This window comes from Meles meles, chromosome 4 (genome assembly GCF_922984935.1).
Source record: "Meles meles chromosome 4, mMelMel3.1 paternal haplotype, whole genome shotgun sequence".
NCBI classification, from domain to species: domain Eukaryota; kingdom Metazoa; phylum Chordata; class Mammalia; order Carnivora; family Mustelidae; genus Meles; species Meles meles.
Window position 1 is genome coordinate 163,946,914 of NC_060069.1, and position 18,888 is coordinate 163,965,801.

The 18,888-nt window shown below is 48.6% G+C and overlaps 1 protein-coding gene across 11 annotated transcripts in view; it reads left to right on the top strand.

Annotated features, from left to right (window-relative positions):
* Positions 1-18,888, top strand: part of PCBP3 (poly(rC) binding protein 3) — a 246,681-nt gene that overhangs the window by 71,140 nt on the left and 156,653 nt on the right. For 10 of the 11 annotated variants that reach the window (XM_046002832.1, XM_046002831.1, XM_046002839.1 and 7 more), the window contains exon 2: positions 3,244-3,279. The exons of the other annotated variant lie outside the window; for it this stretch is intronic. The gene's annotated coding sequence lies outside the window, so the exon portion shown is untranslated. The remainder of the gene's footprint in view (positions 1-3,243; positions 3,280-18,888) is intronic. 11 annotated transcript variants of the gene reach the window in all.

Genomic DNA, 18,888 nt, shown 5'->3' on the forward strand with positions numbered 1-18,888 from the left:
ATGACCTGAGCCAAAGGCAGAGGCTTTAACCCACTGAGCCACCCAGGCGCCCCAGAGTCTCATATATCCTTTATTGATTTTATCTTTAGTTGTTTGACCCTTTAATTATGTAATGCCCTTTTTACTTTTGATAGTATTCTTTGCTTTGTCCTGAGACCTACTTTTTCTGATGTTAATATAGCCATTTAATCTTTCTTTTGATTAGGGCTAGCAGGGTACATCTTTTCCAATCTTTTCCTTCCAACCTATTTTTGTATTTGTATTTAAAATGGGTGTCTTATAAATAGCATATAGTGGGCTTCTGTTTTTGTTTTTTTTTTAAATCCACTCTTAAGATCTCTTCATTTTAATTAGGGAGTTAATACCATTTATATTTAATGTGATTATTGATATGATTATGTTTAAACCTATCATTTTTCCATTGTTTTTTATTTATTCCATTTGTTACTAGTCCTTTTTTTCTGCTTTATAATGGACTGAGTATTTCTTATAGTTTTAAAAGATTTTATTTATTTATTTGTCACAGAGACACAGAGAGAGAGAGAGAGAGTGCACAAGTTGGGGGAGTGGCAGGGAGAGGGGGAAGCAGGCTCCCTGCAGAGCAAGGAACCTGATTCAGGACTCAATCCAGGGCCCTAGGATCATGACCTGAGCTAAAGGCAGATACTCAACCAACTGAGCCACCCAGGCATCCCAGACTGAGTACTTTTTATGATCAATTCTAGCACCTTTACTAACTTATTAGTGATATCTCTTTAAGAGGTTGCTTGAGATCCATTGCGTATATGCTTATCACCATCTGTCTTCAAGTAATATTATACTCATCCACTTGAGAGTATGAGACTGAACACCAGTGTCCTTCCATCTCACTTCTCTTGGCCTTTTCGTTGTTATTGTCATGCCATTTACTTCTGTATTTTATTAACCCCATCCTACATTGTTATTATTTTTGCTTTAAATAGTATGCTATCTTTTAAAACAATCTTAAAATTAAGAAAAAGGCATTTGTATTTATACATGAATTTTGTTTCCAGTACTTTTCATTTCTTTTTGTAGATCTGGATTTCCTTTTGTGTGATGGACTTAGTTTAATATTATTTGTAGTTCAAGTGTGTTGGTGATGAATTATTTTAGCTTTTGTTTGTTGGAAAAAAGTCTTCATTTTGCCATTGTATTTGAAAGTTATTTTCATTATGTATGGTATTTCAGGTTGACAGTTTTGTCCTTCATTTCTTTAGAGTTGTCACTCTAAAGTTTCACTCTGGTTTCTAGCTTGCATTGTTCCTGAGAACTCCTCTGCCCATCATGTCTTCGTCCTTCTGTACATAATGTTTCTTTCTTGTCTGGCTGTTTTTAAGATTATCTCTTTAGGTAAGCTGATTATGGTGTGCCTCGGTTTAATTTCCTTCACGTTTTCTTCTGTTTGGGGATTGTTTACCTTCTTGAATTTAGAAGTTCATAATTTTCATCAAATTTCAATTTTTTTTTGTCATTATTTTTTGAAATATATTTTTGTCCTATCCTATCCTCCCCCTCTGGGTCTTCAATTAGATTATACTTACATGATTTGTGTGTGTGTGTGTGTGTGTGTGTGTGAGAGAGAGAGAGAGAGAGATCTCCAATTATATTTCTGCATTTTTTGTGGGGAGAGTCTTTCTTTACCTTTCATTTGAGATCGTTTCTGTTGCTTAGGTGTTTTGTCTGCACATTGATTCATCTTTCCTTGTGTAGTATCTAATGTGATGTTAATCCCCTCAAGTATATTTTCCATTTTGGCTGTTTGACTTGGGCTTTTTTAAATGTTTTCATGTCACTCCTTAGCATGTTGTGTTTTCCCTCTATCTTTTTGAATATGTGCTGTGTCTTTATAATAGCTGTTTTAAGGACCTTGTGTACTAATCGCTTCCTTGTATTTCTTATTGATCAACTATTCTCATTATGAGATATATTTTCATGCTTCTTTGAATGCCTGGCAATTTTTGAATGGATGAAAGACATTGTATATTTTGCTTGCTGGGGTCTGTGTTCTTTCAAATATTTTAAACTTTTTTGGAGGAATGCATTTAAGTTACTCGGAAAGTTTAGATCCCTGGGTGCTGTGTTGTTGAATGTTAGGCAGTACCTGGTTTAGTACACCGGCTTGGTCTGGTGGTAAGATGGCCCTACTCCTGGGCGGTGCTCTTCCAAATGCTCGGCCAGTGGACCCGTGTGGCAGGATTTCCTCATCTGGTTGGTGGAAGTCTGAACTGCTCCTGGAGCATGGGAGCCACATGCTGTTTGCCTGCTCTGTCTGAGGGCTCCTTCCTTGTCCTCAGTAGACGGCTCACCCGCATGTGCTGGTTGGTGTCTAGCCGAAGCCTCAAGTTGATTCACCCCGAGGCCTCTCGAACATTTCTCTCTGCAGCTCCCTCCTCTTGGGTACTCTACCCTGCTAATTCTAGCTGCTCGCATCCCTGAATTTCAGCTGCTTCCTCATCTTGGGACTCCCCTGGGTTTGCTAGGTTCCTCCTTCCTGCACTTTAGCCAGAAAACTCCACCTAAGCCGTAGGCTGGCAGTCAGGATGCATCACATTTGTTTCCTTCCCTCAGGGATCATTGTTCTGTGTCTCAAAACCCTGTCTTATGTCTTTTGTCTTGGTTTTCACCATCAGTCTGGTCTGTCTTCCTCTGTCTCGGCTGGAAGTGGATGGACGTCCTGTTCGGGGTTTCTGATCTTCCTCGGGGCTTCGGGCCTCACTGTGCACAGGCCTTGGGCTGCTGTAGGTGCCTTTGGCAGTGGCATGTACGTGCACAGGAAGTCTTTGCCAAGGCGCCTTGTCCTATCCAAGTGAGGTACTTTTCAGACTTGGACCTGAGACCATAGTACCCAGGGGTTCCACCCCCCCCCCCCCGCCCTGTCTTCTCCTTACTGCTCCCCACAGGCCCAAGGAATTAAGAATCTGTACTTTCCCAACACTTTCCATCAGCTTTACGACTCTGGGTCAGGTTTTAGGGGAGTCTGGGGCTCTAAACTGGTATCTATATCTTAAGTTCTGAACTCAGTCTAGAATCTAACCTCTTTTATGGATATTTTTCCCCTCTGGGAAACTGCCTTTGACATCCTATATGACTGATTTTTGAGTCCATTCTTTTAATAAATTCCTTTGGTTTGATAAAATTTGGCATCTAAGGTGATACCGTTATTCTTTGGTTATTTTCTATCTATGATTTCCAATTATAATTATTTTTTTAATCCATTTACAGGGCTATCTACAGAGAGAGATCTTCACATGGTTCCATGTAAGTAGTGCTTCTTATAATGCCTTTATAGAGGTTGTGTCTTTAAATCGAGTGGTTTTTTTCTACGTCAGTTGATTTTAAAAATCTTGCTTGCGTTTGAAGCCATGTTTCTTGCTGCCTCTCCTGGTGGCCTGGTTTCATATCACATGAGGAACCTGTCACAGGCCTGAGAGCACCAACAGCGTCAGTGATTTGCATGATTTCTTTCTGAATTTTATAGAACCAAGATTTAAAAAGAAGCCATTTTCTCCTCTTCTGTTAAACATTTTTCTCCCACTTAACATGACCAGACTGTCCAGCAGGGGCCTGAGGGCCGGCGTCAGCGTGCACTGCCGGACGCACGCCTTTGTGCCAGGCCTCAGCAGTGCACGCCAGCCAGCAGTGACAGGCGCAGGCTGTGCTCGTGGTGGCGAGTCCCGGCTGTGTGGACACCTCCTTGTGGCCTTGACTCCAGCTATGCAAAACGACCTTGAAAAGATTCCTTTAAATCTTTAAGATGTCTTTTTCTAAAGTTTGTAAATGTTGTTTTCTAAAAGTTTTCAGCGGGAAACTTGATTTTCAGCAGCCTTGCATGGAATACTACTGAGGTCATGATCACAGCTAGTGTTCGTGACGTGCTTGCTTCGTGCCCGCTGGGCCGGTTCCGATTCTTCCCGTCTAATCCCCCACTCCACCCTCACCGCGCCCTGGGAGGTGGCTACTGCCGTTCTGTACACTTTCCAAGGCTCAGCGAAAGCATAACCTTGTGTGGTCCGTGGTGAGACCAGGGGTTGAGCCCAGTCTTCTGACCCCACGAGCCCTTCACAACGGTCGGAGAAGCAGGAGCTGCCGCATTGATAGGATGGGGGCTGAAGTCAGCGTCTGCCCTCCCCGGTGGTTTTGACGGCAGCCGCAAGGAGCCGCCCCGAGTCCTGAGCTCAGCTGGTGCTGCTCAGAGAGCGCTACTGCTTCGGGCACCTGCGCCTGCAGCAGGGCCGTGACTTAGTGAGACGCCCCCTCGGGAGAGACTGCGGTGGTGGTGAGGAGTCGGAACACTAGGTAGCTAGGGCTGGAGGGTAACCTGAGTTCTGACTGATATTAGAACTGGAAAGTTCTTAACAACAAATTGCTTGAACAAAGGCCTTGTTTGTTCTTTCATTCATTTACAAATATTTACCAAGCGCCTGTGGTGTGCCGGCACTCTTCTGAAGCCTGACTTCCTTTGGCTCCGGCCCCTGTGGGGCTTACAGAAGATGAATGTACTAAGTAAACGCACCGCAGCCGCACAAGGGCCTTCCGAGCAGAGCCGAGCCTTGAAGGAGGTGCAGGAGCGAGCCCCGGGGTGTTGGGGCACAGAGGGCTCCAGGCCAAGGGGAGCCATGTGCCCGGAGTACTCCCAGGGTGTGGGGGGGCGGAGAGAGATGAGGTCAGAGAGCAGCAGGGTGCCCATCAGGGGCCTGGAGGATCCTCCACAGGCTGGTTCTCACTCTACAGGGCCCAAGTGTGGGAGCAGGGAGCTCGGTTGTCTTTCTTTCTCTCAGTGCTGGGCTGTTAAACTAAAGCTGTTATACTACTTGCTTCTGAGAGGACATCCAAATCCCCACTGGCTTGGGACCAACTCTGTAATTGTGCAAGTCTGGATCTAATTCTCACAGCCGTCCCGAGGGGAGGGCCTCTGGGATTCAGGCATACAAACAACACCTTGTATGTACTGGGCCTCCTTCCCCCCTAGATCTGGTGTCGTCCAAGTTTCTCCTCCTGGCAAATGGGGAACCTGGCCGACGGTTCTGGAAATAAGCAAACATGCTTGGGTGGGGTGGGCTGGCCCCAACTGACGCCCCGTCTCGTGTGCACAGCACCTCAGGGTCCCCGCGAGGAGAGGAGGCCCCGGGCAGCCGGGCTGAGAGGCCGGGATGAGCCCAGCAGGCCGGCTGCCCAGACCGTGATTCCGGAGGGCTGCAGCGCAGGTCCTGGGGATTACCGGAGGCTTGGTTAAGTCAAGGCAGTGAGCTTTTTAGAGGGCACCCGTGGCCTCTCCTGCAGGTGAGCGGGAGCTGCCGGGAGCACCAAGCTGGTTGGAGCCGAAAGGGCCGATTCTAATCCTAGCCGAGTCCTGCAGTGCCGCCCTGTGGGCTTCCTGACGAGCCGGGCTGGAGCGGAGCGGCGGACGCTCTTCCCCAGGGGATGTGGCAGCTTTGGGAGGACTTGGTTTTCCATTTGCACATCTCTGAGAGCCTTCCACACTTCCTTAGAGCGAGGGCAAGGGCATCTGTCCGGAGCGAAGCCGCTTCTGCGTGACGGCTCTGCTTGGACGTGGCCGGGAGCCCTGCAATCCCACACGCTCGCCGCAGGACCACGGCTCCCACGCCTCCCACGGCTCCCACGGCTGCTTAGCCGCAGAGCCCCTGCCCTGCGCATCTAGCACCCGGCCTGTGACCACACTAAGAGCAGGACGTTAAGAGACCGTACTAACAAAACTATTGAAATTTTTGTTTACTTGGAGGTCTTTTGTTTTCTGTCATACTTACTGACTTGGTTATTGATTTCTATAGGGTGTTTTCCTGCATTGCCTCCAGACAATAATTCTCACTGCAGAATTGGAAGATTTGGCAAATATGAAAAAGAACTTTGAATCTCACTTGTAATGAGTCCAGCCCGGAGGACTGGGACTCCTCCATCAGGGCCCTCCTTCCCTGCTGGGCCTTCTTGGTGGTGACTCTGGTTCCTTCCTATCTCGGGTGTGTTGCCTGGGGGCCACCCTGTGCAGGGCCTCCGATCCCGTCCCAGCAGGCTCCCTAGTGGGTTTGCTTGGATCGGAGGCAGTTCTTGTACATCTGGCCTTTCTTCTTCCCATTCCTAATCTAATTAGATCTCAGTCTTCGCTATTGCCCCTGCCTCATTGTTCACGGAGAAAAGAGGCGCTTCACTTTCCCATCCCGAGTGCTGCCATCCTGCTCTCCTGCCCCTCTGCCCCTCCGCCCTTCCGCCCCCTATCCCCCGGGTCTCCCTGGGCCTGGGGCTGCACAGGACCTTGCTCCTGCCCCATTGAGGACCTCTCCTCTGCGTCGCAGTTCTGTCTCCCTGCCAGGCCACTTCTGTTAGCATCCAAGATGACTTGATAACTCCCCTCTTAAAATGAAAAAAACTGCCTCCCTTGATTTTCAGCCAAAATGGCAGCTTGAATTCACAGCGACCTCTGCTGCTTCTTACGAACCCACTAAAATGACAGGTGAGATATTTTTACGAGGAAGAGGCCTCCAAGAGCTGGAGAGGAGATGACAGAGTTTGGGAGTTCAGAAAGCAGATGGACAAGCAGAGGGACATAGCAGATCTGAGCACAGAAAGTGGGGAGGCGTGCACACGCTTTTGCTGGGAGGTCGGGAACGCAGATGGATCGCACGGCAGACAGACCCCCAAGTCTCAGGAATGACATTGCCGTGAACCTCTGAGGAGGAGGGGGCAGTAAAGATGGGGCTGAAACAGGCAATTTCGGGAAAACCTGTTTCGAAAGCAGCCAGGTTCTCAGCCCTCCTCCCCCACCTAGCCTGAGGAGCCCCTCCTGCCTCGGGCTAAAGCTCAGCTTCCTCTCTGGAGGGTGAACTAGGCACCGGGGCAGTGGGGGAAGGGGTGGGGGGGCAGGACTGCTGTTCTGCAGGGAAGATGGGGCTGCACAGAGTGGCGTGAACCCGGCCTCTACCCTGTTGGCCCCCTGAACACCCGGGGGACTGGGATGGCTTTCGGACGCCTGGGAGTGGAGCGGCCATTCTGAGGCCAGTGCAAGAAGCAGGCGGCTCCTGGGCTGTTTCCTGCTGTGTCGGAGTCGTCAGGAGGTGACTCATCCTTGGCCTGGAGTTGGCCAGGAGCTGGGAGTTGGGAAGCAAATTAGCAACGAGCACACAGAAAACTAAGCAACCAGACAAGGCCATCCTGCTTCGCTCACTCCGGGAAGCGCCCGCCTTGTACTAGAAGGGAGCCAGCAAGAGGGGTGCGCAGGGGCTCCAGAGCCTCCGGAGGAGGACAGCACATGGGCGAGGGGCGGGGTCTCCCCTGTCCTAGTAGGAAGTCAGTGACGGTCCAGAGGACTGGAGTCCTTGAACTCCGGAGACTAATACCAAAGCGGGGAGGAACCCAGAGAGGACGCGGTGTAGGACATGGGATGGAGGCGCAGGGAGGGAAGGGGCACTGCTCACTGTAAGCTTTGTGGGGTTCTCTGACTTTAAAAACTATGTACATTTATAATTTCGTTAAAAGTAAAAATTAAAAGGTTATATAGCAAATACGGTTTTACCAAAAAAATTAGGAAACCTGCGCCCCCCCATCTCTGCTCCCGCCTGGGCCCAGCTCCATCGAATGGCCATCTGGTCCTCCCCAGTGGGGCTTCAGCCTCACCACTCGGCCAGCTTGTGAGGCCTCTGCTTCCCTGAATCCAGGAAAAAGCCTTTCTCGTCAGATCTTGGGCTCTGCAGCGGCCGCAGTGACCCCGCTTGTGGTGTGTTCCTTCCCAGGCTCCCAGACCCTGCGCCGTCCTGCTCTCACGTGTCTGTGGCGCGTCCCCTCCTCCTGCCCCCCGCCCCCGTGTGTGAGCCCAACGTCCTAACCCTCCCCCAGCACTCCCAGAGGGCCCTGCGGGGGGTGCTTCTGGCCGCGGGGCCCCCACACTGCTGCACACGTTTGGTCTCTTTCCTCCTGGTTCTACCTCAGGGATGAGGGTACGTCTGGGCCCTGCTTTCAGCTGACTGGCACGCAACATGTCCACGTTACCTGCTTTGAAAACATTGTTTTTAAAATAAGTTTGTACGGTTTGCACTCTATGGGTGCGGTTGACCCTTGAACACATGGGGTTCGGGTTGCTGACCTCCCTCCCACACAGTCGGAAATCCACATGTAACTTTTGACTCGTTCCAAACCCAACCCTCTGCTGACCGGAAGCCCTGCTCATACGTAAACAGTTGGTTCACGCATACTTGTGTGTTGTATACTGTGTTCTTACGGTAAAGTAAGCTAGAGAAAAGAAATGTTATGAAGAAAACCCTGAGAGAAAATAAAAAATACATTTACAGCACTGTATGGTACAAATCGAAAAAATCCGCGTCCCAGCGGACCTGTGTTGTTTAGGGAGTGAGTCAGTGGTGGTGTGGCCTTCCTATGTCGTCCCCTTTTCGCTTAACGTGTGTGGGTCTCATTCGCGCCTGTCACCATGTCCGTCGTAGTTGGGTGAGCAGCCCTGTGCGTGAGCCGCTTTCCCTCTTCTCGAGGATGGCACTGTTCCTCCACGCTGGACCCCGGGTCACAGGAGATGCACAGCCCGAGAGGCGTCCGTGGGAGGGCTGGCTGCGGCCTGATGGCTGGATCGCGCCAGCGCCGTGTCCCTGGGAGCCGTGGAAGCTCAAGGCCTGCGGCGGCTCCCAGCTCTGCCGCTGCTTGCATGGCCTGCCTCCTTCCAAAGTATTCCTGCCCTCGTGGGGGCATCCTGCAGGGCTTCCCCCACCGGGGCATTCGCCGTTCCCCGGGTCGTGGCAAGTGGGGGCAGTCTTACATTTGGAAAACCCCTTCCCGTTCTTAAACGTGGGTAGTGACTTCAGTTTTCTTTTCTGCTTTTATTTTTTTGCACTGACTTGTGTAACCCGCTTGGGATTTCATTTGCTGTATGTTACTAGGTGAACGTATAAGTTATTTTTTTCTTACGAGTATTGAAGATACTACTTATTGAGAAATACTTCATTTTCCCAATGATTTGTGCTGCTACTTTTGTCCTGCAAATTGGTCTAATATGAAAATATTGTATGCATTACTGTTGATTTTTGCATTCTCTAATCTGTTCTTATGCTGGTACGGCTGTTTTAATTTTTCTAGCTTCATGGTATATTTATCCAATAATCCCATTATTAAAAATATTTTGGCTATTCTTGGCTACTCACTTTCTAGATGAACTTTAGAATGATTTTTAAGTTAAAAAATGAGTCATATTGGGGTTTATTTTCAGATAGATCAAAGCTATAATTTGAATTGAAAATAGTTGCTTTTTTACCACTGTTCACTTTCTACTGCAGGAAGATACTCTATTTTCCCATTTGTTCTAAGCCTCCAGTTGCTGTGTGTAGCTTTCTTACTGTGGATTTTCTCTTCTGAGCCCCTTTCCAACTTATTTTTGTTATCTGGTTATGGTAATTGAGATTTTTCTCATTACACTTCTCTAATATTTAATAGTGTGCAGGCTGCGATCGGTATTCATTATTTGGACATGGCCATGTGTTAAAGCACTTTTAGCTGTAATAGGTGTAAATTTAGCTGTAAATTCTGCTGAATTTTTTTATTTCGTCCTGACTTGATCCGAGTGCTTTCCCTAGGAAGCATGGTCATGTGGCTGTCTGAGCCCCGTTCTTCAAGTTACAGGAGTTCCCTCCTCTGGCTCTTCTGTCCAGTTGTTTCTCACAGTCAAAAGTGGAAGTTGCATTTTACTAAATGTGTTCATTGCTGCTATTAAGATAATCCCGTGATTTTCTCCTTTCATCTCTTACTGTAGAGAATTCCCCTGACGAAACTTAAAGTATTGATTCTCAGGATAAATCCTGGTAGACCATACTGATACTTGTTGATACTCTTCTATTTGTAATCCCCTCACGGAATTTTGCTTGGGCTACAATAAGGGTTAGTGGTAGGGTTAGGTCTGGAGTTTAGGTTGGTCCTGGGATTGGGGTTAGCATGGACCTGAGTTACCATAAAGGTTAGGAGTCGGGCTCACGCTAGAGGGACACTGCTCTAGAAGTTTCCTTCCTTCTAATTCTCAGTGTTTGGGGGTCCCATGTAAATGATAGCCTGCCCCCATAACATGACTTGAGGAACTTCCCGTATTTTTCTATCCTTAATTTAAATAACGAAATTTTCTATTTTCTACTTAAAAAAGCAAATATTTTTGGTCTAATAGTCGGTACATGGCTCTATCAAGGCCTCTAAGCCCAGAGCCTGTTTTGGAGCCGATACGGTTGCTCTCGTGTGTGTGCGTGGGTTCCTTCCTGGAGAGGCAGTCCCTGCGGCGCTCGCAGGCACAGGGGTGTGCGTGCTCAACCAGGCCCCTGTGGTCTCGGTCTTCGCCGGAACTCTCACCGCCTTCTCTTTGTTTCTAAGCCTTGGTTCAGTGTTTCAGTCAGATTTGTCAAACTCGGCTTCATTTCTGATTTAGCTATTTTTAATTTTTAATAGCTTTAGTTATACTGATCATTTATAATTTTGTTTGCAATTTAATTTCTAAATTTAATGCATGTTTCCTTTTTCTTTAGGGTTATGCTGTTATCTTTCTAGTTTCTCAAATGCTCTTTCCGTATGTTTACCTTGTTTTCTGATGACTGCCTCTCGGCTCTCAGATTTCTTTCAAGACACTTGGAACTCTGCCCCACTGGTTTTGATGTGACCTGTAATCATTCAGATGCTTCTCATTTCCGTGCTTGGTTCTAACATTTTGTACATGATTTTTCCCACTGTACTTCTGTTGTTAACTTTCTACTTTTATTTTATTTATTTTTTTTACTGTGTTTTTTTTAAATTTTAATTTATTTTTTCAGTGTTCCAAGATGCATTGTTGATGCCCCACACCCAGTGCTCCATGCAATCTGTGCCCTCCACAATACCCACTCATCTAACCCCACCCCGCCCCTCCAAAGCCCTCAGTTTGTTTCTCAGAGTCCACAGTCTCTCACGGTTCGTCTCCCCCTACGGTTTCCCCAGCTAACTTTTCCTCTCCATCTCCCCATGTCCTCCATGTTATTCCTTATGCTCCACAAGTAAGTGAAACCATATGATAGTTGACTCTCTCTGCTTCACTTATTTCACTCAGCATAATCTCCTCCAGTCCCGTCCATGCTGCTACAAAAGTTGGGTGTTCATCCTTTCTGATGGAGGCATAATACTCCATCGTGTATATGGACCACATCTTCCTTATCCATTCGTCCGTTGAAGGGCATCTTGGCTCTTTCCACAGTTTGGCGACTGTGGCCATTGCTGCTATGAACATTGGGGTGTATATGGCCCTTCTTTTCACTGCATCTGTGTCTTTGGGGTAAATACCTAGTAGTGCGATTGCAGGGTCATAGGGAAGCTCTATTTTTAATTTCTTGAGAAATCTCCACACTGTTCTCCAAAGTGGCTGCACCAACTTGCATTCCCACCAACAGTGTAAGAGGGTTCCCCTTTCTCCACATTCTCTCCAACACACGTTGTTTCCTGTCTTGTTGATTTTGGCCATTCTAACTAGTGTAAGGTGGTATCTCAATGTGGTTTTAATTTGAGTCTCCCTGATGGCTAGTGATGATGAACATTTTTTCATGTGTCTGATAGCCATTTGTATGTCTTCATTAGAGAAGTGTCTGTTCATGTCCTCTGCCCATTTTTTGATGCGATTATCTGTTTTTTGAGTTCTTTATAGATCTTGGACATCAGCCCTCTGTCTGTACTGTCATGTGTGAATATCTTCTCTCATTCCGTGGGTTGCCTCTTTGTTTTGTTGACTGTTTCCTTTGCTGCGCAAAACTTTCTACTTTTAAAGCTTCATACTCAGAGTGTGGCCTGAGTCAGTGAGGGTGGACACAGGATACAGAAGCCTATGGGGCCGTGGTTGCCATGTAGGAGCGATGACCAGAGCTTGGCCAGGGCTGGTGGTCGTGCGGCCAGGGCCTTACACAGAGGGACACGTGGCAAGTTACTGGGATGTGGTAGGAGCACACAGAAAAGGTGGCAGAGTGACACTGAGGGGCCAGGGAGATGGAAACAGCGTGTAGTGAGAAGAGGGCCTGGAGTTCGGGAGCACCTTAATTTCCATGTTGGGCCATACAGAGAAGTACCCCAGGGGCTTTTGGGATCCTCAGTCAGAGCTGGGTGGCGGTCGTGGGGCCGAGAGACCCATGTGCTGGTGCACGTGCCCAGAGCAACAGTTGTGTCCCCGGCCCCACGACCGCCACCACCTGCAGCAGGGAAGATGAACCGGGTGAGGTCAGATTTCTCTCTCTGTGTGGTGGTCGCTGGTGGGTTGAGCTCCAGGAACCCTCCTGCCCCAGAGGTCATCCTGGCCCCAGGCTCCAGGTACTGCCATTCTGCGGGCGTCGTAGCTCCTTGTGTTGTCAGGACCTCCAGCTGAAAGGAGTGCGCGTGTGTCGGGTGTGTTCTCAAGGGAAGGAAAAAGGGCACCGTGAAGGGCAACAACCACCTTTCAGGGTCTGAAGGCCGGATTAGGCCGACTTGCATCACTGTACACAGGATGCCTGTCCACTAGCAGTACAGTGTGGTGGGCCCTGCTCCCCAGGGCCCCTGCAGCCCTGTGTTCTGCCACAGCTGTGATTACACAGGAAGGAGAAGGGGTTTGGGGGAGCAGCCAGCTGTCAGCCACCGGCAAGGATGAGACTGAGTGGCAGCCTGGGGTCACCTGTACTCGAGCTGGGGGGTTCCTAGCAGAGGGTCTACGTGTTTAAAAGGTGCATGCGTAGCCCGTGTGCTGTTAGGCCTAGGAGGGGGCTAGATTTGGGGGTGCTTCCCACACCCACAGAGAGGGCACTGCCCATAGGCCCACCCCCCGTGCTAGGGTCCCAGTGCATGCAGGGTGGGGGCAGGGAGGGGCCCCATTTCTCATGGAAACGTGTGCTTCAGGAACAGAGGAGAGGGACAGTGCCGTGAAGTGGGTGGCTCCTTGGGGAAGGCTGCTTCCCATCCTTCCAGAGAGAGATGAGCAACGGGCCAGTGCCTGTGGCTGCGGAGGCCTCCAGCCAGCCTTCTCTTTCTGCTCCTTATTTAAGGTGGGCACGGGACGCCTTGCTGAAGGGCTCTCGGGGAGCCCTGTGCCACGATGATGCCATAGCTGCCCCGCTGGGCCCCCAAAGACCTTAAGGCGTCTGTTTATCTGCTTATGTTCTCTGCTTGGCTTTCTTTTTGATTTGCTTGAGTGGTTTTTATTCTTTGCCTTTTTCTTCTCATGGGGATGCTGGGGAGTGCCGTCCTCCTGAGGTTCAGATGCATTGCAGCCTGGCAGGAAGGGGCCGATCGTTTTTCACAAGATGACTCATTCATTCCTCCCTCTTTGCCACGTTGCCAGGCTGTCTGGCGGCCCCGCATGCAGGGACAGTGATGGATCTGGAGCGCGTTACCACTGCTCCGTGGTGACCGCGGATGGCGTGTCCGGGTTGGAGGACAAGTCACCTCTAGGTGTGCATGTAGACAAATGGGAGCTGGCCTTTCCAGACGCTTCCTTTATAAAGATTACTTCCGTTCCGTACAGACCCGGAACCTTTACTGCTGTTCTATAGCCAGGCCGTGTGGCCAGCGATGCACTTCCTCCCGCTCTGGTAAGAGTGGCCTGACGCTTCCTACCCTGGGGAGTGTCAGCGTGGTCACAGGGGCCAAGGGTGCTTCTACTTTCTGCGTAAACACATTCATTCTGCCTATTTCAAGCCTCTGTTCTTCCTCTGGAATGCCAGTGGTACGCACAAGTTACACCATTCGACACAGGGCATTCTTCCTACTTGTGTCCTGGAGGCCACTTGTCTTTGGATGTGACGGGTGACCAGTGATACACTCCCGTGACCCAGAGCTGACAAGAGGCTTTCAGGGTGGGCCTCTACCCCTGCTAAGGGCTCTGGCTCTCACGCTCTTTCAGGGCATAAGTCTGTAACCCCTGGCTTGGTTCACCCTGTAACTGAGTACACGTGCTTGGTTCTACCCACTCGTCTCCCTCCCAGCTCTGCCTCCCCCTAGGCCGGTTAGGAGCCTGCCTCTTACCAGGGCTGCGTCCACGTGCACTGTCTTTGCAGAGCCTGGGCCTCGGGCCAGATCCCCTGGGGCTGGCGGCAGCTGGGGAACAGCTGCTACCCGAGCATGGCAATGAGCCGTCCTCATCACCCCTTGTATCGGTTTGGCAGAGCAGGGGCGGAAGTCATGGGAGGAGAACTTTCTGGTAGGAGTCCACCGGGGCTGGGGGCATCGGCCCGCCTGGGGATCCAGAGACTGCATTCTGCTTCCAGCTTCTCTCCCAAATCACCCGGTGACCTTAGCTAGGTCACTGTCCCTGTCTGCGCTGCTTCTCCATCTGTGAGACTGCGTCTCCTTTCCTGTTCCCACCTGGTCTCAGAGCAGGAGCAGAGAGGCGGCAGGAATGGGAGGTTCTGCAAGAGGGTGAGGGCATTGGTGTCTTTCCTGTAATGTGTGCTTGAGCCTATGAAAAGACGGTTTCTCTACGAATCGCTTTGTTCCAGGTGGAGGTGGGAAGCCGCTCACTCAATCCCTGTAATGCTCCGAGGTCTTCGATTATCCCGTTTTATGGGCGAGGAAACTGAAGTCAGCTCCAGACCACAAGGTCTGGTCTCGGAGCTCCTGTTCCTGAACCTTCTCTTCATCCCCTCACTCCTTACTAGTCAGTTGTAAGAAGTTCAGGTTCCAAGTAGTCGTGGTCGTCCCACCTTTCAGGAGACCGGGCTGTTTCCATTTCCACGAGCGGCTCTGGAGAGTGTCCGTTTGCGTGTAACCAGGGTGACAGCGCATTGCCACCAAATGTGGTTTCTCTTCCACAGGTGGAGAAGGGAGGGAAGTACAGTAAGATGAGTTCCGACGTGGACGTGTCCGTCGGGGGGACTGAAAAGGAAACTCCACTCCGTATTGGACAGCGCCAAGTGCAGGAGAGGGAGGGAGGGGGGTGGCGGCCTCATGTTTGACTATGGAGACAAGCGTCTAGGACACAGCTGTTTGTTTTTTCACAGGAACAGTTAGAATGTGTTTAGCCCTTGAGAAGGAGCTAGGGAAGAGACAAGGTTTGAAGACTGAAGCCTGCCCAGGCCCTGGGAGCCGGGAGCGGGAGGGTCTGTGTGTGGAGGAGGGGAGAGGCACCGTGTCCTGAGCCTGGGACCGTCTCCCACGCTCCCTCTCGGCCCTCCTGTGGCTCAGCGACGCATCTTCCATACTGTTCCCCCCGTGCAGGCACACAGCCCAGTCTGGGGCAGATTTGTGCTTGTTGCTTGGGTATCCCTGGTCTCTAATCTGGAACATTTTTGCAACGTCCCTGTCACTTTTATGACATTGACTTCATGAAGAGCAAGACCCATTTCAAAAAATAGTTTCTTCCTTGTGGGTTTGTCTGGTAATCGGTCCTTCTCCATGACATTCCGTCGCGAGCCTCCATGTGGGAGGTGGGCCAAGATTCTCAGGCTTTGTGTCTGGACAGACGCAGAGTGTCCGTCTCCTCTTTGGGGATGTACAGCTCTTTGCTCAGTCACCGACTTGCCCATCTGTCCCAGCCGGCCTCGTTACTTCTTCCCCCTTGCAGCTGATGAGCTGTCGGGGGTGGGGGGCGTTTTACTTTAAGAACAGGCAGCACAGTGCCCTTCAAGAAAATTTCTCCGGGATTTGTGTGCGTCAGTGATTTCTTCCGAGACTGGTCTTCACTGTGATGGTTGCAAATCGACGCCCGTCCACTTCCAGCACTCTCCATGCGTGCCTGTCAGCACCGGGCTGTCTGCAGTGCACCGCCCGCTCTTCTCTTGGCTTACTTACCTGTGTATTAGCAGTTTGGTTTGATGGATTTTGGTTTTTATTTGATCACTGATCTAGTTTACAGTTCTTCACAGTCGTCAGTGGTTTGGGGGCTCACATGGTCCCTGGCGAGCAGGAACCCTCCAGGCAGACTTCTGGTCCCCGTGGGGTGCCCCGTCCTTCCCCTCCGTGTCTCAGTCCTGTCCTGGTCTGCTTGGGCTGCCGTAAGGAGAACCACTGACTGGTGGCTTATGCACAAAAGAAATTTCTGTCCCCTCCTTGAGGCTGGGAGTCTGAGAGCAGAGTGCAGGTGCCGCAGGGCTCTGATGAGGGCCTTCTTCGGGGTCGTCAGCGGCTCCTTCTCTCAGCACAGGGCTGGAAGGGCAGGGGCGCTCTTGGGGTTGTGTGAGCACGAGCCCCACTCCGAGGGTTCCACTGTCATGACCTGACATCCCCTTCCCTTCCCTTCCCTTCCCTTCCTCTCACTTCCCTTCCCTTCCCTGTCGCCTTCCTATCCATTCCCCTTCGCATCCCCTTCGCTCCATCCCTAACCCTAACCCTCCCTTCTTTCCTTCCTTCCTTCTCTCCTTTCTTTAGCATACCATGTTTCATTAGGTCTGGGTGTGCGAATACAGTGATTCCACACTTCATACGCCACCCGGGCTCCTCACGACACAGAGTGGGTTGTTAAGCGAGTGGATTTCTGCCAGAGTGTGCTAGGAGAGCCGCAGTAGTTCGGTGTGGGTTTAATTTGCATTTCTCTTCCTCTGAGGGGAGTGGAACATCTTTTCATCGGTTCAAAGACATTTTTCTGTCGCATTTCATGTGTTCTTCTGGTTTTTCTTTAAGATTTGGGGGGGCCTTTTTTTCCTCTCAGTTTAAAAATTTTTTTGTCCATTAGGGACATTCTTTCATTTTTCTGTGATACATGCCGAATATACTTTCTTCCATTTATTATTTGTCATAAGTATTTTCTCAAGGTATTTTTGTTATGTCAAAGATTTTTATTTTTTATAATCACATTTGTCCATCTTTTGTTTTTCTGCATGTGAATTTTTTAGTCACAGTGGAAAAGCATTTCCTAAAGTCAGATGAACAAGAGAATCATTCATGTTTTATCCTAGTACTTCTATAGTTCAGTTTTTATTAATTTTTAAAATAAAATTTCAATATGTTGATTTTTTTTTACAGGATTTTTTTTTAAGATTTTATTTATTTATTTGTCAGAGAGAGAGAGAGAGTGTGTGTGTGTGCACAAGCAGGGGGAGCAACAGAGGGAGAAGCAGGCTCCCTGTTGAGCAAGGAACTTGATGTGGGGCTCGATCCCAGGACCTTGGGATCATGACCTGAGATGAAGCTGACGTAACTGAGCCACCCAGGCATCTCCCGGATATTTAGTTTTCTGTTTCACTGATTTCTGTTCTTATTTCCTTCCTTTTGCTTTTTGGGATTCATTTTGCTGTTTTGTTTTATTTTTTTCCAACTTATATTGGATATTTGCCCACTCAACTTTCTTTTCATATAAATAAGTATTTAAAGTTAACAATTTTTCTTTAGGGGTACCTGGCTGACTCAGTCAGTAGAACATCCGACTGTTGATCAAGGCCAAGAGCTTGAGCCCCATGTTGGGCACAGAGATCGCGTAATTAAATTTAAAAAAAGTTGTTTTTTTTTTTTAAGATTTTATTTATTTATTTGCCATAGAGAGAGCACAAGCAGGCAGAGTGGCAGGCAGAGGCAGAGAGAGAAGCAGGCTCCCCACTGGACAAGGAGCACGATGCAGGACTCGATCCCAGGACCTTGGGATCATGACCTGCGCCAAAGGCAGCGGCCCAAATGACTGAGCCACCCAGACGTCCCTTAAATAAGATTTTTAAAAAAATTTTCCTTTTAAGTACAGCTTATCACAGTGCTCAAATTTAGATATATAGTACTTTTATTATCCTTATAAATGTTATGTTTCCACTATGATTTTTTAAAAAGATTTAAATATTTATTTTAGAAAGAGAGGGCGGGAATAGGGACAGAGGGAGAGGGAGAGACAGAATCCTCAAGCAGACTCCTTGCTGAGCACTGAGCATGATGTGGGGCCCCAAACCAGGACCCTGAGACCATGATCTGAGTCGAAATCAAGAGCTGAATGCCGAACGGACTGAGCCACCAACTGCCCTTTTTTGCCATGTAAGTTACTTCGAAGTGTTTCTCAGTCCCAAACACAGTTTAGATGTATGAATATTATGCTAAGAATATACATTTAATATGTATGGACAGTATTTTAAAATATTTTAGTTGCTTTGTTCAGTGCATTGTCAGCAAGGTGGTCTCAATGTTCATGTCTTTGACGTGTTTGGAGGGTGGCTCCTCTGTGGTCCAGCGACACGAATGTTCTGTGTTTCAGTAAAACGCATTCTGCTGGCTTGGAGTATAAGCTTTCTGTTTGTGCCTTAGATGAAGAGTCGGAATCCTTTTTGACTCTCCTGTGCTTACAGATATTTTTAACTGATGTACCGACCACTGATATAGATGTGTTTAAATCTGCCAGTGCGATTGTGGATTTACCTATTTTCATGTGTTTCTGTTCATTTCTGCTTTGTATCAAATGCTGAGACTTTGTTTTTGGGTGCATGCGAGTCTGGAATGTCTTACTAGCACATGAAACCCTCCTATCTTTATGGAATGCGGTCTATAAAACTCTGATACTGCTCTTTTTATTGCCTTGAAGTAAATTTTAAGTCTGAGGTATTTATTTGCCCAGTGTGTATCTCTTTCAGTCTTGCTGGATCTGTATGTTTTCGATGCATCTTCCCAAACGGCATCTCATGGAATTTTTTTTTTCCTCTCGGACAGTCTTTGTCTTTTAAAGATGGGAACATTTCGTTTACTTTCATTTACTTTAATTACTTATGTATTTGGACTTCTAACTATAATCTCATTTTGGGCTTTCTGTTTGGCTCAACTTTCTTGCATCTATTTTTTCTCTTCACATTTTTAAAATTTTTTTTCTTCATTAAATTTTCTTCTTCACTACATCATTTTAGTTTCTCTTATTTTCATATTTGTCTTGTATGTATACTTGATTATCTATGACTCAAGTTAGTGTCTTTAGTCACATTTCTACCAATATAAGAC